Here is a 25,032-nt window from a genome sequence, read left to right on the forward strand (position 1 = left end):
AGTTGTAGAGAATAATTTTTTTAAGGGGGGGTGGGTCTCAAGTTTTTTTTTTAACCATCCGTTTTCGCGTAATTAATTTTTTAATATTTCTATTTTTTTTTCTATTTCGCGACGCGAAAAAAAAACCACCTCTCTTCCCCCAAAAATAATCACACGTCGCGAAAAGAATAAAAAAAAAAATATTTTTGTCGGAGAAATATCAAATAACTCTTTAAATAATTGACCAAAAAATAAAATAAAAACGGGAAAATTTTCTTCAATCGTAGTACATTAATTTTTTTGTAGGGCATTTTCACGAAATAACCACTCCTTTCCCCCAAAAAATAATTACGGGCCGCGAGAAAACAGAAATAGCAATATTATTATGAGCATACGATAGTTTATTTAATTTATAATATGACGAAAAAAAAATTTTTTTAATCGATGCATTTTTCAATGGTGGGGCTATTTGCAATTTGATGAAGTTATTATGGACTTTAGATTATACCTCGTTTAAGATAAGACCCAGAAGGTGGACTGAGGCGATTAATAGACCCAATAGCCTCACTTGATGTTTGATGCTCAAGACTGTGTAGGCTATGTGTTGGCCTCCATGGGAATGGCCATCCTCCATTACTTGGTAAAACGCTACGAATTGCAGCAGCCTCAGTTGTATCTTCTTGGCTAGTGTTACTTAATGCAGCAAGTCTTAAGTGATGTTGGTGTTGTAAATGTTGAATCGTTGACGGTACATAAACATTCCTTACACCAATTGGATATCTCTCAATAAGCGAAGATACGATGCCCAAACTGAAATGCACAATTTTTATTTTCTTTTTATTATAGACATAAAATAGGTGATTGGGGTTAACAGGATTAAGACATTATAAAAATAATATTTTCTCTAACTACTTGTTTTTATCTAAATTGGAAGATCAAATATCGATTTTTAACCTGTTAATATGTGTTCAAACACAAAAACACAAATCCATATAGAGCATAATTTAATAGGGGAATCGAAAAAAAACTTTTTATCTGTAATTAACAATAGTTGAATTAGGGTCGCAAATAGTTTTTTAGTCAATGCATCAGCCTGTGAGTGTCTCAATGGAAACTGTCAATATATGCCTTAATTACTACTTGAGCCAAGTTAGTATCAAACCATTTCAAGACTCCATTTATAATGAAATCAAAACATACTTTTAAAATAGAATTTGTAATAGCTTAAATATTGGCAGGTACTGGAGTTTACAATATTTTCAAAATGAAGAAAAAATAGAAAAATATTATCTCGAATATTATAATTTGCCTAACAATCAATTATCATTATGATGAAAAAAAATATGTTTGATAATTATCATTTTTTATTAATTTTTTCAATGACAGCAATTATTCATCAACTCGTTATTGGTAATTATTATTTTTGTTCAATTTTTTCGAATAAGCTGAAATTATTGACGGAACTGAGAGTTGTTTTCCGTTCAGGCAACGTACGATGAATCTCAAAATCTTGCACGGTACTTGTATTCATTTTATGTTACAAGGGCAGTGGGAATAATGTGTGAATTTCCAAAGCGTAAGAGGGGTAGTGCGCTTTTTAGAAATTCACACATTATTACCACTGTCCCTAGTAACATAAAATATGGTTCGTTACATGTGCCCACTCAGAGGCTCGCCAAGGCTCGTGCTTGCCCCTCCAAATTCGTTGAGAGCACACTCTCTGAGTGGGCACATGTAACGAAATATACTATTATAATACCGATAAAATTTCGATGAGTAAAAAGCGACCATTAATATGATAAAGATGAGCGGTAATATCGCATATGCCATTTAGGGACTTTTCCTTATCATAATACACCTTATGGAGTTTAGAACCACTTCCCGCAAATCTAGCATGGTAACTGCGAGTGACACACATAGCATTTTACAATTATTGTATGGTATAAGTTTAAAGGAAAATAAACTAGCATAGTCAATAGTATATTTGATCGATAAAAATATGAATAAAACTATAACAAATGTTTTGTGACTTTTTACATCACCTAGATAAACTATATCTTAGCCCAAACTCGATATTACGTCAGCAATCCGAATAATTGACCGTAGTCTTGAAGTATTTTCGGGATTTCAAAATCGGGATTCCGTTGAATTGACGTCAATAGCATATTTTTTTACCTGGGTCCTGAGAAGAATATTTTATCACAGAGTTTTTAACTGAAAAACAGTATTTTGGTTTTATATATTCTATATATTTTCATACCCAGGAAAATAGAGTCCAAAGGTGCATAATTGAAAGATGAGTCCTAATACTTAAATAAGGTGTCATTTAATGTTTTTGGGGTTGCTAAACAACGTGGTGAAGTTGAAATTTTTTTTTTTTCGCGATATAGAGGGTGGATTACTTAATAGAAATTATTCATCTTCTCAAATATTTGTTTCAAAAGAAAATTTCATTTGGAAAAATAATCATAAATGAAAAAATAAAGAGAGTAGTCTTAATCTGTCGAAGTTATACTTAATTTTCCGGGTATAACTTTCCGGGTAATTATGGTAAAAAACAAAATCAAAAAAGATCTGGTAACGTTTGTTGGGGCATGTGGCCCGCGTTACCCGTTGAAAATTAAAAATTTTCAATACTCCGGCTAGGGCCATGGGTGTCTTAATTCCTCAGATATAATGAAATTATGGTTTTTTACAAAATTTTACGGTTTATTAATAATAACATTATTCAAAAGAAATATTTCATGTTTATTGTTTTTTTTTCTCAAAAAATATTGGAGATAGCAAAAAAAAACCGATTATGCGGGCGATAGAGTTTTTTGAGACGCAAAAAACAAGTTTCTAATACGTCTTTTTTTTTTTTCTTTTTATCGGGTTATTCGATTTCTAATTTTTTTAAATTTGTTTAAAACCGTTATAACTTTCAGGATAATGAAGATAGAGACATCAAACTAAGCTTAAATGAAAGGCTTTATGAAGCTTTATTATGGCATAATATTTGGCTTTTTTTTAGGCCTTGAATAGTTTCTGAGAAATAAAATTAAATATGTGATTATTTTTTTTTTTATTTCATAGTTTTTTTTTTTTGTTCAAAAACTATTGAAGATAGAGGAAAAAACCGAAGATCCGGGCGATGTAGTTTTTTGAGACGCAAAAAATAAGCCTAATACGAAGTTTTTATTTTCATTTTTGGTCAAGTTATTCGATTTCTAATTTTTTTAAATTTGTTTAAAACCGTTATAACTTTCAGGATAATGAAGATAGAGACATCAAACTAAGCTTAAATGAAAGGCCTTATGAAGCTTTATTATGGCATATTTGGCTTTTTTTTAGGCCTTGAATAGTTTCTGAGAAATAAAATTAAATATGTGATTATTTTTTTTTTTATTTCATAGTTTTTTTTTTTTGTTCGAAAACTATTGAAGATAGAGGAAAAAACCGAAGATCCGGGCGATATAGTTTTTTGAGACGCAAAAAATAAGCCTAATACGAAGTTTTTATTTTTATTCAAGTTATTCGATTTCTAATTTTTTCAAATTTGTTTAAAACCGTTATAACTTTCAGGATAATGAAGATAGAGACATCAAACTAAGCTTAAATGAAAGGCCTTATGAAGCTTTATTATGGCATATTTGGCTTTTTTTTAGGCCTTGAATAGTTTCTGAGAAATAAAATTAAATATGTGATTATTTTTTTTTTTATTTCATAGTTTTTTTTTTTTGTTCGAAAACTATTGAAGATAGAGGAAAAAACCGAAGATCCGGGCGATATAGTTTTTTGAGACGCAAAAAATAAGCCTAATACGAAGTTTTTATTTTCATTTTTGGTCAAGTTATTCGATTTCTAATTTTTTTAAATTTGTTTAAAACCGTTATAACTTTCGGGATAATGAAGATAGAGACATCAAACGAAGCTTAAATGAAAGGCCTCATAAAGCTCCATTATGAGATATTTGGTTTTTTTTTAGGCCTTGAATAGTTTCTGAGAAATAAAATTAAATATGTGATTATTTTTTTTTTTTTTCATAGTTTTTTTTTTTTCGTTCAAAAACTATTGAAGATGGATGAAAAAACCTATTATGTGGGCGATAGAGTTTTCGAAGACGCATCATTTAAGCCTAATACGATGATTTTCCTTTAATTAGTTCGTAAGTTATGAACGTTTTTTTTTTTCCGTTATAAAATACAATACTCCGGCTGAGCCTATGGCTCCTAGCCTCCGTAAAACGCGAATATTATCGGTCAATTGTATAAAATAATTCCGGTCTGGGGTATTTTCGTGATTGGGCTACCGATTGTTCCCGACAAAAATTAGGAACCAAGGGGCAAGGATAAATGGAAAAATTGTTTTACTATCAGTACACGATAGTCAATTTAAAAACTAATACGACATAAAAAAAAGTTTGAAATAACATGAGATACAGCTATTGTGTTTGTTTATAGCAGTGTATATAGCTCGGTCTTATGTTAATTCAGTGGTGAACATCGTTAAAAATTGACGGGCGATCGCGTATTTTTAATTAATCAAGAGGCACGGTAGTGCCTCGAGTCAAGTATGAGAAAGAAATATATGTGTGTTGATGAGAATATGTGTGATGATGAGAGCTAACTACAACCGTGCCTTATTATATACATCAAATATTTTGTCCCCTTCCGTCTTTAATCTTTTAGAAATTTAATTAAAATATGATAGAGTTGAATGAAGATGCTGAGGTTTAGTAATAATCGCATAAATCGATGTCGAGCTTTTTTGTAAAAAAAAAATTAGATTTTTCCGTTGCGGTAATATATATTTAAAGCATAATTGATATTTACGGTCTTTGCGTTTTTCTCAAATCGACTACATTATGTTCGTTCAGTTGGTAAAACTTTACAATTATTTTTCTTCTCTTTCCTAGACTTTTCTTTTTTTTTGTGTTGCCATATTGGCTGCACTGCAGAATTTTATTATTTGTTGTTATTTGTATCACGGTCTAACCTCCAAAATACTTTTAATTAGCATAACTGAATTGTTTTTTAAAAAGTGTTAAAAGTAATTAAAAATTATTAAAAAAAGAAAGTCGTTTTTTATAAACATCAGTATTTTAATTGACATATTACTTATGTTATGAATTAATATCCTATATTAAATATGATACCTCATTGTTTGTTTGTTTGCTTGTTGTAAATTGACTAACTATAGTTGACTGCTCAAAAATTAATTAATTAGTTTTCATATAGTAAAAAAAATGGCTAATAATTCTAGTAGCTCATCAGAATTAAAACAATTTGATAATACGGATTCATCGATGAGTCAGTGTTATGAAAATTATATTCTCATTGATGTTGGTGCTAATTTAACAAATAAAAAATATAATCGTGATAGTCTTATACAACGTGCTAAAGATACTTCTGTACAAAAAAAAATGGTTATTGGAGCTAGTGTTAAATCAAATAAAGAAGCATTACATTCAACAAGAATATATCCTGGTGTACTTTATTTAACAGCTGGAATTCATCAACAGCTGCAAAATCATGGAAAGATTTAGATACTTTAGATGAACCGCAAACAATACAATGAATACTGAATGTGTTGCTATTGATGAATGTGGACTTGATTATAATCGTAAGTTTTCTGATCCAGAAACACAATGTTTTGTATTTCATAAACAAGTTGAATTAGTTGTAAAATTGAAAAAACCATTATTTATACATGAAAGAGGAGCACAAAATGATGTTGAAATATTACGTTATTATAGAAATAAATTACCACCAGTTTTAATACATTCATTTATTGGTTATGCTGATGAAGCAAAAATATATATTGATGAAGGTTTTCACTTGGGAATAACTGGTTATTTATGTAAAAATAAATCTGATAGTGGTCTTAGACAAGTACTTGAAATGGGAAATGTACCATTAGATAAAATTCTTGTACAAACTGATGCACTATTTATGTATCCAAATAATAGAGCAAGTAAATTACCAGAACATGTTTAAAAAAGTTTGACTAAAGATCCATGACATTGTTACATCGTTATTGTACTTTTCAACGTGATGAACCATGTGCTCCTCCAGTAAATGTTAAAATGGTTGCAGCATTTATGAAAAAAACTCCAAAAAAAGTTGCACTTGCTTGAGTCAATGATTCACCAACAAGCTAACGGTAATGATTAGCAATTAAATTTATTATTCATTATTATTACAGTAAAAAATAATTGTAATTATTATCGTTTTTTTCTTTCATTATTTGCAAAATATAAGAGTCCAGTTTTTATGCTTGAAGAATAGAACCAATAAAGCTCAGATATTAATTTTTTGTTTACAAATTTAAAGACATTTAGCTTTCTGAAATTTTCGTTTTCAAAATGACTTTTGCTATTTATACATCGTCAATAATTTATCTTCATATGTGCATCTATTTTTTTATTATTTCTTTTTTCTTTTAAATATTGCTAAAATATGGCTACGTGCAATAGAACTCACATTTTCTTGATTTTTTTTTTAACCTCATAAAATATACTGGTTAAAATTTTAAAAATTTATATATTTGAATGAATAAATAATTTTTTGAAATATTAATTAAACAAAAAATGAATTGTTGTATGCAAATAAACTTTAATTATTTATTCGTTTATTCATTATATTTTTTATAAAAACAGGAGCTTTTACACAAAATAATCAGTTTTTTTTGTCCAAAAAAGAAATCATATTAAAATACAACATTTGTAGCTGGTAGTGGTACTGAATTTTAATAATTAATTTTCAACAGATATGTACAGTATGAAGTTGATAATTCAACAAGTCAATTATCAAAAGATTTATCAAATGATAATAATGATATTGTTAATAATTTTATAACAAAAATATCAGAAACATCTGTGTGGTGAATGTTTACAGCTATGGGGTTATGATAGAGTTAATGAAATAATATCCCTAGTGAAAAAAAATCTGGAGGATTCTGACAGATCTTTACAGATTCTCGCAGATTTAGATCGGTTTTTGGAACAACTGCTAGATTCAACCAGATTTGTTTTACTAGGGATAGGTTGAAACAAATCAATTACAAAGAATAATAACAACTCGTAGAACAGGTTATTGGCTTGATCATGGTAAAGAACATTGTCTTGTTGGTATGAAAGGTAACCCAAGAGTTAAGAGGTAATAAGTTCATATTCAAAATAGAAAAAATAGCTGTGAACTCAGCATCTTGTAATTGATATGTATTTTTTTTTGAATTTATTATCCATATTATCCATATTGATTAATGATTTTTTGCAAAAATTTGCATTTGCTGTTTACAGAAAATAAAAAATATTTTTTGTATGGGGTAGTCTAAAATTGTCAAGCTTTGAACATCTTGTTTATTTTAAATAACGATTGATGATCTGGACGTATGATATGTTGTTATTTTTAATTGTAAACGATCAAAAGACTTTACAAAAAGATATGATATCAAACGAAAAACAAAAATAAATTTTTGTACAAAAAGGAAAGTCAAGTATTCGAAATTATTATTTTTTTTTTTTTCTTAAACCTACAAAAAAAGAGAATATCAAAAAAGTCAAGTACAAAAGTACTTATTTCTTTAAAAATCATTGACCCATATGAATGGTCTTAACTTTTGACAAAATTTCATACTTGACCCCGCCCGGTTCTTCCCAAATAAAATTTCAAGTCTTTCACACAAATGTAGACTCAATAAAAAGTGAAAAGTAGAAGCACTTCATCTGTATCAAATTGATTAATACGAATATGAAACATATGTATGTAATACTGAACTATCATACTTAGCCAACCACTCGTGAAAATATTTCTCCGCGATTACTTTGTATTTCTCCATGATTAGTCTGAATTTCTTTAAAATTAACTCATACGGAGAAATGTGTGAAAATTTTTTTTTTAATTTTTCTGAAATCATTGGTGAGCGGCAAAAAATATCGTCAGTGAAATAGTTCGAAAAGTAAAATGTAGAGGCGCTTTTAATGTATAATGCATAGAGTGGGGTATACCCACTCTAATAATGCATATTGCATGCTATATGAAACTAAAGATATACATATGTATGAATAGATATCCGTCATCAATATTATAAACAATTATAAAAGTGTGGAGGCTTGAAATTTTATTTGGGAAGAACCGGGTGGGGTCAAGTATAAAATTCTGTCAAAAGTTAAGACCATCATATGGGTCAATGATTTTTGAAGAAATTAGTACTTTTGTACTTGACTTTTTTGATATTCTCTTTTTTGTAGGTTTAAAAAAAAATAATAATAATAATAATTTCGAATACTTGACTCTCCTTTTTGTACAAAAATTAATTTTTGTTTTTTGTTTGATCAATTATTCGAAAAGTATCGTATAAAAATAAATACAAAATCAATAAAAATGTAAAAAATACAGTTTAATATGGGAAAAAAATGAAAGTTCAATCCCAGGGAGGAAGTGACGACGAGCACAAGCCTGGGACAAGTGATTATCCGGCTCTCGGGCCTGTGTCAAGCCTGTAATGTTCACGATGTATTTGCTGGTGTCGGACTAGTGTATCAGCCTTGATACAGGCTTCTGTCTCAGGCTTGACACACTCTTGCAAAAAAAATTATAAAAAAATATAAATTCATTAATAATACTTTAATATTTTTGACATTTTTATTTTTTACGCGATATAATTTGAAGTAACGATAAGAATTTAAACGAAAATAAACGGCGTAACGGTGGATCGATCCTAGGCCTCTCACGTAGAACTCCAATGCTCTATCAAGTCAACCACCGGGGTATTCATGAAAGAGTCCGTAAAAATTTTTGATATGAATGAATCTATTCGAGACTTATAACTCAGTCCTTGTAAAAGCCTGGCACAATAGTCAAAACCTAATAATTGCTATTTAAAATTTATATTTATAATTCATAGATCTATTATTATAATTTTTTTTTTTTTAAATTGAATATATGCACAAGTCAAGTCTCGTGTCAGGCCTGGTAAAACGAGCTTGACACAAGGCTCGTGTAAGGCCGGGAAAACAAAAAAAACAGGCTTGACACGAGCTTGGACTATTGAGGCCGGTTTAAAACAACGGAGACAAACTTGTGTCAAGCCTGTGTTAACAAGGATCGTGTGAGGCCGGTTAAAAACAACGAGGACAGTCTGGAGTCAAACCTGTTACCTGTGCTAACGAGGCTCGTGTGAGGCTGGTTGAAAACAACGGTGACAGTCTTGTGTCAAGCTTGTGTTAACGAGGCTTGTGTGAGGCCGAGGAAAACAATAAGCACAAGCTTGTGTCAATCCTGTGCTTCCAAAGCTTGATACACGACCTTCGCCCAACCCCGAGAACTCCTACCTGGGATTTTAAATCATTTCAAGAATGGAATAAACAATTGAATTGTTTATAAAAAATAGATTTTTAATAGAAAAAAAAAACAAAAAATCATTGAAAAATATCAATTTTTGAATGAATTATAGATTTCTAAACATATGCTTGTCAAACAATCCAACTGCGTGCCAACCCCTAAATTTCAAACCCAATTTACTCATCAACAGTTACAGATAAATTGAAAAATTTCTCAAAACTACTCTCCTTATTTTTTAATTCCTGATTTTTTTTCCGAATAAAGTTTTTTTTCAAATAACTCACCGTCTTGGTTTAAAAAATAAATTTCAACCCCACCACGTTGTTCAGCGGCCCCGAAAACAGAAAATGACACCTTATTCAATTGGTAAGACTTTTTTTTTGAATTACATATACTTTTGGACCTCATTTTACTGGATCACACATATAACCAGTTTGTGTACCTATAATTATACATTTTCAAGGCCTATAAAAGCGCCCAAATAATTGTTTTGGTCTAGTTACATAATCCAAAATTTTTTTAAACAGTTCACGAAATTGCACCTGAAATATTTTAGGTAATATGTTCAGGTGGATTAATTAAATTCAAAAATATATTTTTCCATTGAATGCATTATTCAACGCAATAAAAATTAACTAAGGTTTTTAGCAGCGTTTTATTGAAGTCCTATATTTTGGTCGTCATTTTTTTCATTTTTTTTTCCACTCAGCATTTGTAAGAGAACCCGTACTACTTTTACCAATATTTTTTCATTTGTGGTAACTTGTCGAAAAGCTGCACGATCTTTGTCAATAATTTCTGTGAAAAAAAATTAATTTTTATTTCTTTCAGTTTATCATTCAAAACAAATTAAATGTTTTAATGAGAAAATTTCCTTTTTAAACAAGAATGAAATGGATTAACCTTACCATCCTTTTCCTCCTGAGCAACAATTTGTTTCGATATTTAAAAAAAATTTTTCTGAGCATACTCACAGCAGATATTGGAATGGTATGATTTACTTGAGTAACATAGTCACTCAGAAGTTCCAACTAAAAGAAAAAGTTTAATGATGAGCTTTCGAATATTTTATTGAATATTTTACTAAGGTTGATTCCAAGCGGCATAAAGGTATTATAAAAAGGTATTTGAGATTGCTAGTAGTTTGAAAATGATTTTCTTTAGAACGGAAACCAAAAAAAATTTTACCATTTGAAAGTTAATTGTCTTTTAAAATTTAAAGGAGAAGAAATTCAAATTTTCAGAGGGTATTCGTCTTTTTGAGAACTACTTTTGATAGTAAATGTAAAAATATTCCGTAGAAAAGGAACTTATGAAAAATAGAAGTTTAAAATGTTACCTATCTCTGTATATAGAAGTTGTCAATTTTGTTAGTCATCATCTTGAAAAGTCTGGAGAGAAAAAATTGTCAGTGTAGTATTAAAACTATTTCATTAAATATTGAGCTTAAAAAAAAACCGTGTAGAAACTTAATTATCCAGAATTAACCTTAATATCAACAAAAATTTCAATCATTTTTGAATGAATCATTATTATTTATTGAGTTATTTAATTTTTTAAAAACAACCGTTCTAGAGGGATCAATTGGTATTCGTCGCACGGGTATCCTTTTCTATTATTGGAATTTTTTACTTTTAATTATGATTGTTTTACTTTGTGAATTGCAGTGCTGTACTCTAGTGTCCATAATACTGAAAATCATCAAATAATAAAAATTATACATTTTGATTGACATTTGAATTTTTTATATATGTACTATGAATTATGATCGCTGTTTTACTGTATAAACGGAAACAAAAAAGTTGTTCTAGTATCTTGTTGAAAATCGAATGTTAAGTTTTTTATTTTTCGGGCGAGTACTTGTTACCTGAATGCATCATGAATATTTCGTCAGTGCTGTCATCGCTTTCTAGAGGAAAGAAAATATTGAAAATAAAATATTTGTTTTACGGTCTTGGTCCTCTTCATAGTAGTTCAGCACATAGTCTCCTTCAGCTGACCACACATTGGTTTCTCGTCGATATCGTCCCAGTTTCTGCAACCGCTTTCAGTAATCGTCTATAAAAAAAATTGCGATAATGAACTCTTCTGGTTGGTGTATGGTAGTGGAGAAAAAACCACGTGACATATGTATTGTCTTTATTGTTGCTATAAAAACCATCTGGTAGGTACTATTTAAATCAATTAGTGTACACTTTTCCTAATCCATTTTTGCTAAAAAAATTTTTTTTTATAATTTTTCTATAATAATAATTATTATTTTTTCTAAGGAAATTTTTTTTTATAAAGCAATATTTGCTAAAGATATATATAATATAAAAAAACAGTTGCTAAAACAGAGCTACTTTCGAATTAAGGCGAAGCAATACCTTTGGTTTCAAGTGAACCCTAACCTATATTTATCGATAGAGCGAATTCCCGCCTCATCTATGAGTCCCAAAGTACATTGGGCCCATACTTCGGCATAGCCGGGATACTTTTTACCCTAAATCTATATAACCATGCTTTACAACAAATAAGGTTTCGTATACTTTAACTTGTTAAACAATATAAATTGTCATATTGAAACCTTGTCCTAAAATAATTATTAATATATTATAATTATCTTTTATGTATAATATTGAAATAAGTATTCATAATTCTCTCAATACATAAATACAAAAATATATTACTAATATTGACAAGACGGCATGCAAAAAAAAATAATGATCTTAATATTATAAAATGTACTTTACATATTTATTTTGAATCCAATCGAAACACTATTTTTTCAATCATGGAATAAAGCGTAGTTCTATTTTAAAAACAAAATAGATTATACGTGCATACAATAATGAATTCTGGTGACGTCTTAAACTTGAAAAATGTTGAGACTTATTACGTGTCATTATTATAATTTATAATAATAATTCAGTATCATGCACTTTGATTATACATATATATTAAATCATATATCAATCATGAAATAACTGGTCACCAGAATTTTACATTATTTATAATCTTTTCTTTAAGATTTGAGGTTCATGCTAAATATAAAAAACCATGCAAAATTCATAACATATCTGTTTTTAATAATACGGTTCTGGCATTGCCGGTATTATTATACAGCAATGTTTAAGAATACTTGCAAGCAAATCTATTATGAACTACTAGAATATAAAAAACCATGCTAAATATAAAACACCATGGAAAATTCATAACAAATATGTAATTGTTGTAATTTTTTTTTTTGACAACTTGATGTTACAAAATGTAAACAAACTAGTATTTTCTTCAAACTACTTACATACAAAGCAAAACCAAAATCCGATTTTTTACTGTTTGGCACAACACAGACTCTTAAAATTGTTTTTTAAAACTTTTTTCTTAATAATAATCGATTCTTTACTGTAATTGATTTTTATAATTAATAATCTCTACAAGCACTCACAATTCCCATCATGGGCATTGGGCCCCCAACCTAAATTTCATCCCCTAAGTTGCAGAAGCGTTCTCAGTGCCATCTAGTTTTTACAAAGTTTGAAGAATGACGTGGTGATTGATGATAAAAAAGGTCAACTATTAAAAAAAACAATAAAAATTTTTTTTATAATTTACAATTTTTAAGATAATCAGCCCATCGGCCATATTATTTTAAGTTCTCCTGCAAATTTTGGAAACTGAGAATGCATTTTTGAATGAAAACGGGTTAATCGCGTTTTTATAGAAAACTGTAATTTATTAATAATTTTTTTTTGTTATTAACAATTTTTGAGACAATCAGCCCATCGGCCGTGCAATTTTATATTGACCTTCAAAATTTCATGCCTCTAAGTTCAATATTAAAAGAGTTTGGGCGATTCTTGTGAAACGCTTTTTTCAAAGGTATTGCTTCGCCTTAACTAAATTTTCTGTTTTTGTTTTGTTTCGTTTTGTTTTGTTTATTTATGTTCAATCAAAATTTTTTTTTCAAACGTCATAAAATCTTTTTTGAATTTTTTGGTAAATTTCGAGTTAATTTTTATTGAATTTTTAATTAACCAACCAAAATAAAAGATTTGCATGAAATACCAACTGATTTTCGCAACACTCTTGCTGGTAAAAAATAGAAGATAATATTAAAACAATACAATTAACAAAAATAGTATATTTCGTTACAAGTGCCCACTCAGAGAGTGTACTCTCAACGAATTTGGAGGGGCAAGCACGAGCCTTCGCGAGTGATTCCCCTCCAAATGAGTTGTGAGCGGGCTCTCTGATTGGGCACATGTAACGAACCATATTTTATGTTACTAGGGACAGTGGTAATAATGTGTGAATTTCCAAAAAGCGCACTACCCCTCTTACGCTTTGGAAATTCACACATTATTCCCACTGCCCTTGTAACATAAAAGTTATTTATAAATACTTAGGGGAAAATTTTCTTCTGTATCATTCTCGTGATTATGATGACTGCGATGATGGCCGAATAATTATTTATGCAACTCTAGAAAATTAGAATAATTTTTTTGTTAAAATCGGGTTAAATTTTTTAAAATGCCCATTCAAAACAAAACTTGCGTGGATCATATATAAATTGCTATGGTACATTTTAACTTTCCAAGACAAAAATTGTTTTTTTTTTTTGTGAAATGATAGTTAATATTTTAGCAGTCAGAAGATAGACTCCTGGTGATGTGGCACCCTAGTAACATTTGCTGAAAGATTTTCTCCGTGTATATATATATGTAACTTTGTTACATAGGTGTTATTGTAATGATAAATAAAAAAACCGTAAGTATCAAGGCAAGTATAATACGATCTCTTCGGTAGCATCAAGATGTGCAGAGGCTTCTGAAGCCGTATAAACTTTCCCCTTTTCAGCTTCCCCTACAATTTCTTGAGTTCTAATTTCGTTTTCCTGCTTGTTTGTTTGCTTGTCTGCTTATGTTTTAAACAGTTTTTGGTTAATAGACTGAATTAAAGAGCTTCCCCTGAGACAATTTATATTTGACAATATTTGTACTAATAGATATATTAATATGTTTATGGTATATAAATTTTCTATATTTCTATATCTTACAGAAGATTTTTTTTATGTCAGTTATTCTTAAATTTAGAAGAAAACTTCTCGGCAATAGGTTGCTTGTGATGAAAAATAAAATTATATATTCAAAATTAAAAACAGTTAGTTTTAAAAGAAAAATCTTTGTTTGAAAAAATTTTTCAATTATATTGATCAGATAGAGTTATGTTGTTAACACGGTTTATGTCAAGAAGTATACTTTTAAACGTAAACTCCACGAGCACTCGACTTTAACACTATTACATTCGTTATAATAGAATAGTCTCTTCTTTTAAACGCCAGATAATTCTTTTTTAGAAATTTAGCCACATTGTGTTGAATTAAAACGCTCGCCGTTCGATAAAAGTTAATCGCTGGTTATTAAACGACAGATGGCTTGATAAAAACATAATTAGTAATGAATTAAATAAATTGGTTCTTGTTACAAATAATGAGTTTTCGAGTAATCAATTCTTTGTTTGATATAATCTAAGTTTTTTTTTAATCAAACAAATATAATATTGGTCATCTAAAATGAAAAAATTATTTGTTAATAATTTATGACAATTTTAAGTTGGACAATCATAAATGTACGATTCTTTTTTGAACACCAACGCAAAGAAAACACACATATATGCAGCTAACCATTTATTTTTCTGTATGAAAAGAAAATAAATTAGTAAATAAGTTCATAGTTTTACATTTTAATAGTTGATGTTTTTTTCATTTGGATTTAGGCCAGAGAATCTATTGGTTTTTACATGATGTTTTTTTTTTTCTAATTTTTTTTGACTGTGGGCACTTTTTGAGGGCTTTAATGTAAATCGATTTTATTTAAAAATAGCCTCAAATTTTAGAAATCAAAATCTGTAGGTAGTTTGAGAAATCGAAAATAAAACAAATACCCCCTTCGCTCTTATATAATTCAAAAAAAAAAACACACTAAAAATATACGATTTTGTCAATGCATCACTTTCGTAACCACCAGTGGAAATCTCACGAAGTTTTTTGAGTGTAATTTCAAAATATTGAAAAGTGCACTAAAGAAATTTTTTGCCTCAATCTTTATTTGTTTACGAGTTATAAATTTTCAAACATTTATAAATTCTTTTAAATATACGTGTCAGTTCCGTTTGTTAAGCGTATATATAATGAGCTTTACTACTGTAAAATGATTTACAATTGTGTTAGTGTTGTTTACATATATATATATATATATATATCGTTACTATATAGTACTTATATCACTTTGAAAATTAAATACCACCGACAAACTTTTTTTATTTTGATTAGCATCGACTTACAAAGTTTATCCATTGCTGAGTCTATAGTTAGCTATTTTTTTTTTTCTGCCAATAAAAACAATGAAGTTTAATAAAAAAAATTGGTGATGACCTATCTTTTCTATTCTATTACAATTGATAATACAATTATCTCCATCATACATATGTATTTTGAAAAATTATAAATGGTATTCGAGAAGTATTAAATAATGGCACTGAGAAAAACGAAACGAAATCGGAAATACTGTGATTTTTCGCCGAAATACAGCTATATATTTTTATCTTGGGTATAGCTACGTTTTTCGTGAACATATTAACGTGTATCATCTTTGAGTTTTTTCCTTGTTTGCAAGATTATTATCATCGAAGCCAAAGGACCTGACACCATCGATGAAAAGAAACGGCCTTTTAGACATTGTTGTTGTGTAAAAGAATTGAAAATACGTCAAGCAGCAGCAGCACTATGTAGCAATGTAAATTAGGGGCTTCTTTTAGTCTATTCTTAGAACGATTTGAGTGAAAAAATAAAAAGGAGAAAAAGACAAAAAGGAAAAAAAATGGAGCTCCTGATCAGGAAAGCTTGATAGAATATGTCTATAGCTCAACTGTGAAAGAAAAAAAAATTTAAAGCAAGACAACGTGAGCATGCAATAGGCATCACAAATCTGACAAGCATTCTGTCTGTTAGCAGCTAAGAACTCAGGTACAGGAGACACTTTAGAATGATGGTTGGACCATTCATTCGACTTTATCTTATACTTCGTTCTCACTTTTATTTACCTATATTTGTAGATACTTCGTCACTCTCGTAGCCTGTCGTCTCTGTAGGGCTTTTTATAATCGGACTTGTTGGATTTGGCTATTTAATTCTCAAATTATAACGCATCACGAAAATATATTATACCTATCTAGTTTAATATTTGAAATGGCATATTGATGGTAAAACGGGACTCTTTGTGATATTATAGAAATTTGTTAATATTACAGTAAATATGATATTTTCAATATTTTTGGGTTGTAAAATACTGAAATATAATAATCCTACTCAGTAATATTGGCATATTTCACCATTATGAAGAGAATTAAAAAATGAAATAAATGGTTTAAGAAAAAAAGGGAGAGTATAAAAAAAAAGGCTCCAAGAGGTTACTCTACGGATTCTTTACACGACTGAAAAAAAACGTTTGATAATTGATTTAGCTGGTCATTCTATATTTAATGAAATACATGTGATTCGTACTCGAAAAGAAAAATATAATAAAATATATTAAATTAGATCGTGAATTACAGTCCAGTATCGACTTGTTGAAATTTATTATTTAACACAATATAATTAGTTATTGTATATTAGAAATTTCTTCATAATTTTCAAATGAATCATTCGAATAGTTAAACATATGTAACTATACAATAATAACATCTTTAAAAAAGACTTACTGACGAAAATTTTCAAGACTGTAGTGGACTGGGTGCAATTTTTGTTCACGAATAAAATCACTCGACTACTTATTTTGCAATCATTGTGGGTGCAACTATACATGAAAAAAAAAATATTGATTCCGCTTGCGCGATAGAAAATGAAAAATTTTGAATGAGTTTTATTGAAATGCACAACTTTACATCTTACTTATTACGCATCATACATTTTCAAACAACTAGGTAAGATGATAAGAACAAATAAAAACTTGTCAACCATAAGTAAGAGATGTGTAAATACTCATATTACATACTTTTCGTATAATGGATCATTACAATCATTATGTATCTACAGAAATAATAGTATATAGAGGGAGCCATAACTTCTGAAACTGGAGGTAACAAGAGAACTGGAAGAAAATTCTACGTAAGGCTAATTATATATATTATTAGAAATGTAGTATCTGTTGATATATTTCTAATATTTTGTTTTGTCGATATTCATCCTGTTACACTGTAATTACAATTTTATAGTCTTTGATATTTTACAAATTTTATTGTAGATTGCTTGGAACAAAAAATTTTTTATTATCAATATTTTTCTATGGAAATTATCTGTTTTCCTAATTATGGATTTAACATGAAAAATGAAAATTGTGAAATAAAAAAAAATCTCAACTGCACGATTTTGATTTAATGAGCTTTATGATTTGGGTATTTTCTTGCTTCAAACCTCTAAAAATGAATAATCAAGAACATTCTATTTTTGGATTTTTTTTCTGACGATTGTACTTTGAATCAAAATTTGTGAAAAAAAACCAGGAAGAATTAATTTTCTTTCAGACAACTTAGCGTGTGCCTGACGCACTTGGCTGGATTTCTTTATGATAATCTTTCTATAAATACGAGACTTTGGTAACTTAGTTTCAAGATTTTTTTTTTCAATTTTGATATTTCAAATAACTTTGATTCATGAATTTATTACGGAATAACCGAACTGGAAAAATGTACATATTCTTTTCACTTGTAAAGAAAAAGATTATAAATAATTATATAATTAATTAAGAATAAATAAAAGTAAAAAAATTAATAAAAATTAATCTAAGTGGCAATCTTTCATCCGGAGACTTTTTATATTCAGAGGAAAGATATATGAAATTTTTTTTAAGTCTGAAGATTACCCCGTATTCTGTGCGCTACTTTTGAAATACTCGAATATAAAAAAATACAAATCAGGAATAGGGAAAGTATTCGTGCTTCTTATGCAGAGCTTACGAAATACATTTGAAATGTCAAAAAAGATCAGTGAATGTCGCCAAAGACTGGAAAAGAGTGTAAATACTACTTGAATACAAAATAATTTCTTCTCGGGAAATTAAAAATGAATTCGTAGCCATTTCGGAATAACTTCCAGTGTCAGGTAAACATAACTTATAGTGAAACACGTGTTTCATGAAAATATTTGAGGGTCCGGATGCAATAACCGGCCGCACGCTCAAAGCCCAAGGAAACACGACGGGTGTAAAATCAAACATGAAAAATTAAAAAAACAAAAATTCAATTATTTAAAGAATTGAAAATTACATATTTTCCTTCAAATAAATTTTTTTTTATGATAATTATTTAATGCGTTAAAAATTAAAAACGAAAAATTTTTTTTTGAAAAAAATACTTATTTTTAAATATAGGTATAACTTGTGATAACTTTTTTAAAACTCAATAAATCAACTTGAAAATTTGACTGTTGCTTTATAATAATCTAGCGATGCCAATAGAATTATTGGAAAAATTATTTGTTTATTGTAAAAAATTTGCAATTAATATCACCAATTAAATAATTAGTTCAACTTTCTTTTTTGCCAACAGACTGGGATTAAGGTTGCAAGAAGCAACAGACGGAAAAGAGCAAGATTATCATATCTCAGACAACACGGGACAACAAGTCACATTTTTCGGTGACGTCTCGTGCAGTTACTACGTATATAGCCGTTTATTCCATATTTCAACTTTATTTTTAACAACTTGCACATTCGTAGGAATTTTTTCCATATTTTTCCCGTAATCGTGAGCAAATTTCCTATAAGAAACGAATAAAAAAACATGTTGTCTGGGATATGATAATATCCCCCGGAAAAAAATAGGTTTGACCAGAGACACTAGTTTGTACGAATACACTACGATTACAAAGTGATTCGAATGATCATAAGTCCAAATATGACAGGAACAAGATGGCCTTCTCCAACAGACACGTGAACATGTGTTACACTTTTTGCATTATATTACGATATAATTAACAACCCTTTACTTATTCGATCAGCACTTTATTTAGTACACGATCGACTTTACTTTACATATAATTTAATTTGCCAATTTGTTACGAACTTTATAAATTACTTGACGTAGATTACATTTGATGATTAGTTTAGATTTAATATTTACTTTAATTGTGCAACTTCACAGGCTGACTCTCAAGGACCAAGGTTTAAGTATCAATTTAAAAGATAAATTATTAATTGACTTGAAAAATATTAATAGAATAATAAAGCTAATTTTATTGTTAATTGAATGCAGTTAATAATTTATTATTTAAACTCAAGATCAGGCTGAATTAACAAGATGCATTTACTAACTTTACAATTCACGTGGTAGACAGAAGCTAGGTTTATCTAAGTTAAATTGAAGGAGGCCGGGTTGTTTTCCGGGCCTTGAGTGTCAGCTATAGTAGAGTAGGAGTTGCTGGATCTTTTCGGGCAGCTTGGGTCTGAGGCCGCAAGGAACCATGTGAATTAGAAGTTCAAGTAGTCGCTAGTGCCAAAATAGACAATTCGTAGGTCTAAAAGTTTGCCGTCGGTAAGTCATAGTAATGGCTGACTCAACGCGGTGAACTTAAATAAAGGAATGTTCCATGGTGTTACCGTGGGACATAACATTATATTGTTTAATTTTTTCTATTTATTGTTTTATGTCGACGAAAAAATTGAATTTGTCTAACTTCAAACCAAATAAGAGTCGGAGAAATTTAAAAATTGAGTAACTTGTCAGTCGCAATATTGTTTAACAGTATATCAAAAAGTTTTATACAAATTTTTAGGTATTTTTATTAATTATTTACTGCGAGTTATTAATTCAACAACAAATTGCAAGCCGCCGTTAAGCTACCACTTGATCGTCATCCCTTCTCCCGTGAACCCGAGTGGAAATTTCGGTCCGATTCGGATCCAGGTCGGATCCGGTTTACCTGATTACAAATCCGAATTTTCTCCAGAATAGCGTCTAATTAAACAAAAGAAGTGAAATAAGATGAAAATAAAAATTATTAATTTTTGTATACAAAAACGACTCATTTCCTTTTTGAATAGATAGAAGAAGTAAAATAAAAATAAAATATAAATGAATAAAATTGGGTGGATTAGTTAATAGAATAAAACGATAGTTTATGAATTTGATTTTGTAATTTTAGAAAAAACTGCCTAGTTTTTTTTATTCATATTTTTTTATAATTTTACATTTTTGGTTTATTAAAAGGGAAACATCGCAATTCAGGCCCGTAGCACTCCCATGGCGAGGGACGTGACTTAGTGTCCATTCTGGCTTCCATAGACGTTTGTAGTCATTTTTATTTTTTAACTAGTTTCGTCTAGTTTTGCCAAGTTCAAAATAATGGACTTAGAAAATAAAATTAAATTTTACAAAAAAAAAAGTAAGTCCCTCAAGAAACAAAAAAACTTAGATATCTACATTATTCTACTGAGCTATAATTGTAGCCATACAATCAATATCTACATTATTTTACTTAACTAAATTTTCTACTTAGCTTTAATTATAGCCAAACAATCAATATCTACACAATTTTACCAGCTTAATTTTTCCCTTAGCTACATTTTTCAATTAGCTAGATTTTTTACTTAGCTTTAATCATAGCCAAATAGACAATATCTACATAATTTTACCAGGTTAATTTTTCCCTTAGCTATAACTTTTTCTCAGCTAGATTATTTACTTAGCTGTAATTGTAGCCAAACACCCAGCTTATTTTTTCCTTAGCTAGATTTTTTACTTAGCTTTAATTATAGCCAAACACACAATATCTACATAATTTTACCAGATTAATTTTTCCCTTAGCTATATTTTTTATTTAGCTGTAATTGTAGCCAAACTTGTACAATATTTTACCAGTCAAATTTTTTACTTGATTTTATTATATAATTATATTTTACAAAAAAAAACTAAGTCCCTCATTCTGAACTTGGCAAAACTAGACGAAACGAGTCCAAAAAAAAAATAACTACGGATGGTCATGAATTTCGAATTCATATAATCAATATAATAATAATAGAAAAAATGAATACCGACTGATAGTTAGTTTTTCATTTTTTCTCATGTATTTAATATTACACTTTACTTTATTAATTCAAATATGATTAATATTCATTTGTAAATGTCATGCTTTATAAGAACAGAAATTTTCGTCCACCACGTCGATGAATTGTGGCTCGATGGGAAAGTCGTTAGGTTTATGATATCGTGGTTTGCGTCAGTTAAGGGTTCAAATCCCCTCATAGGTTATAAGTTCAGGAAAAAGAAACTTTGTTCACCATGTGAAATTGCACTGTACTTCTGTTAATTAACAGAAGTAATGTCAAATAAATAATTTTATTTATAAATTTAAATCAGTAGTAATTTACTCCTTAAATTGAATCTAAATTTGACTTGATAGAAATTATTTTTTTCTCAATTTAAGACACAATTTGATTTTTCCCAAAAACTCTTGTTCTAAAACCTAGAACTGTTGTTCTTGAAGTAAGAACAAAAAGATTTTTTTTAAGAAGTATGCGTCTGAATTCAAAACCTTTCTAGCATTTATTTCAAGAAGTTTTTTTGTCATTACAAGAATAATTTTTCTTTTTCTAAAACCAATTTAGTTTTATTTCAAATTTAGATCTGTCATGTTTCAAGAATTTTTTTGTCTTTTAACAAGAAGTTTTCTATTCATAACAAGAATTTTTTTTCTTCTTCCAAAACTAAAAATTTCCTAGAACAAAAGTTCTATCTGGTAGAACTTTTTTTTTTAGTGTATAAGTTATTATAATTGATAAACATTTTATTCGTTTTTGGTCGTCATTCTTCTGTCAAATGTATTACTTTCTGAGACCTTTTGATTATGTTTTTTTTCATAAACTAGCTAGCTGCTTTCAACATATGACGGAAGGAAAATCTATAATATTATAATTTAGTAACAATAATATTTGTTTTTAAAATACATTAAGGTTGGAAGTAAAAGATAATTCCCGTTATTGAATATTTCATTTTTCGGTCTTAAATGGAAGTCAAAATAATTAACTATTTTGATGAATTTTTTCAAACTTTTTGCGCTAGTTTTTTTCAAGATAATTGATGTTAAAGTTGACAACTTTAACACACAAGCCCGTGAAGGAGAAAACAACATGACCAAGCATTAGGCCAAGCCTGGCAAAATGTTGCCAAGTCTTGGCTGCCAGTCTTGGTCAGTGCTTGCACCAGGCTTGGGGATAGACACCAATTTAAGCTTGGCTGCCAATACTTGGCCAAGACTTCCAAAAATTTAATAATTTTATAAAAAAAAAAAAATTTTTAATTGTTTAAAAAATTTAATTTTTTTATTTATAGAATTAATAATTTATTTGACTGAAAAAACTACACCATAAATACTTGACATCACTAGGACTTGAACACGGTATCTTCTATTTGAAACTTTAGAGCCTCACTTACTTAACCATAGCAACAACAATTAGAGATGAAGAAAATTTGTACTACTACTTCTACTTGAATTTACATTATAATCATGGCAATCCAAGAATCAACCAACACACGGCCGATATATAAATTTTATTCGTTTTCATTAACCCCGGAATATATTTTAATAATTTATAAAAAATATTTTTATCAGCTTGATTAGTGACCAAATGAAAGACACTTTTAACTGTATTTAAATACTATATACTTATACAACTCATACACACTTTCTTATAGACACCGTATATATTTCTTTCTCACTCAATCTTATTAATCATATGGGTGAACGCTTGTGGGCTAGGGAGGGGACTCACGCTCGAGCGTCAGGCCCGAGTGTCACTGCTGAGCGTTACATACAATTTTTTTCTCACTGCCCAATGAAAAGAAGTTTCACTTCCAAAAAATTCTATTTCTTGAAATTTTCGTTATGTAAGAAAAAAATGAGTAGCTGTTATACACATATCTTTAATTGATATATAACACCGGTCTAATGTATATATAACACCGGCTCTTAACATATATTCACATATGTCGAAAGAATAAAAAATAATCATTTTTGGCGACCCAAAGAACAATCGACACTCAGACGACGAATGGCAAGTCAAGTTTACCAATTTTTAATGTGCCAACTCTTGGCTTAATTGTATATATTCCTAGTCTTGGCCACCCAATAATTTACCAAGACTTGGCCGATGAATGGTTGATCAACGGCTGGCCAGCCCTTAATGAGCCAAGCCTTCGCTTAATCATTTGTTTCGAGTCTTGGCCGCCCAATAATGAACCAAGACTTGGCCGATGAACGGTTGATCAATAGTTGGCCTGCCCTTAATGAGCCATGATTGGCTTAATCATCTGTTTCGAGTCTTGGCCACCCAATAATTTAGCAAGACTCGGTCGATAAATGGCTTGATAAGAGCTGGCCACCTCTTTTTTAACCAATAGTCGACCAAGCATTGGAATACAAGCCTTGGTAAGCAAATAACCAGCCATGAGTCAGCCAAGCCTTGGCCCATGGATGGTGCAAGTCGCTTGCTAGATAATATCTAGTCCTGCACGCAGTCTCTCACGAAGGTGTATATCATCTATACATATATATTCATCTATATATATTTTTTTTCAGACTGCGCGCACAATGCTGTGCGCTGTCTTTCATGACTGTCTATATATATGCAACAATGTGCCGAAATTGGCTAGAATACGTAACGCTGAACAGTTTCAATATTTTTCAGATACGCAACTAGTGTAAAATATTTTATCTGACAGCCGATGAGCGCAGCTTCACTGTGAGTCTAATATGTATACATTAGGGATGAGAAAATTTTTGTGACATGTCATGTGACATTGTCATATGACATGTCATGACGGTCACATGACACAACGCGATGTCATGTGACAATTTCGTCATAAAATAAAATTATGACAAAAAAAAAGTTTGACCGTCATTTCTCATTAAGTGTCTCGGCGACTGTCGCTCCCTCTCATCTTAATATATTAATAAAGTCCATTTCCACCGAATATCACCAGATTATTAAGCTGGTTTTACCCTAAGCTCTATAGAGTTCACTGCGCAATGTGAATGTCATTTTTTTTTTATCAATAAGAAAAAAAATAAATATTTTATGCTTAGAATCGTTTTAAAAATAAATAAATATTTAAAGACTTAAAAAATAAATATCGTCGAATACATGTAAAATATTTAAATGTTTTTTAAGGCCTTTTACTATTTATTTGTAGACCTATGACTGCTGAAGGTTTTAGTAAAATATGACAAAAAAAAAAAAAAATGTGACAATATTTTGTGACAAAAAAAAAATGTGACGGTCATTTTTCATCTATATGATCGTCAAATGACAACTTTGTGACAAAAAAAAAAACATGACAATATTTTGTGACAAAAAAAAAATGTGACAATATTTTATGACAAAAAAAAAACATGACAATATTTTGTGACAAAAAAAAAAAATGACGTCACAGAATTGTCACATGACGGTCATTTTTTCTATGACATGACAAAAAAAATTGTGACCGTCATTTTCACATCCCTAGTATACATGCGATTGGCACTTAAAATTTATATATTGCACGAGTTGCGTATTTAAAAAATATTCACACTGTTCAGCGTTACGTATTTAGCCTTATTCATCACACTGTTGTATATCCTGAGATGAAAAAATCTGACAGGTATTTTAAATGTTTGAGTATTTTAAAAGTCTTTGAAAAGTATTCTGATACT

At 29.3% G+C, this 25,032-nt stretch overlaps 2 pseudogenes; one reads left to right on the forward strand and one right to left on the reverse strand.

Annotated features, from left to right (window-relative positions):
- LOC122855003 overlaps window positions 1-25,032 on the reverse strand; it is a 48,821-nt pseudogene that overhangs the window by 11,803 nt on the left and 11,986 nt on the right.
- On the forward strand, window positions 5,057-6,355 carry LOC122855004 (annotated as a pseudogene).

The sequence above is a fragment of the Aphidius gifuensis genome, linkage group LG4 (assembly GCF_014905175.1).
Source record: "Aphidius gifuensis isolate YNYX2018 linkage group LG4, ASM1490517v1, whole genome shotgun sequence".
Lineage (NCBI taxonomy): Eukaryota > Metazoa > Arthropoda > Insecta > Hymenoptera > Braconidae > Aphidius > Aphidius gifuensis.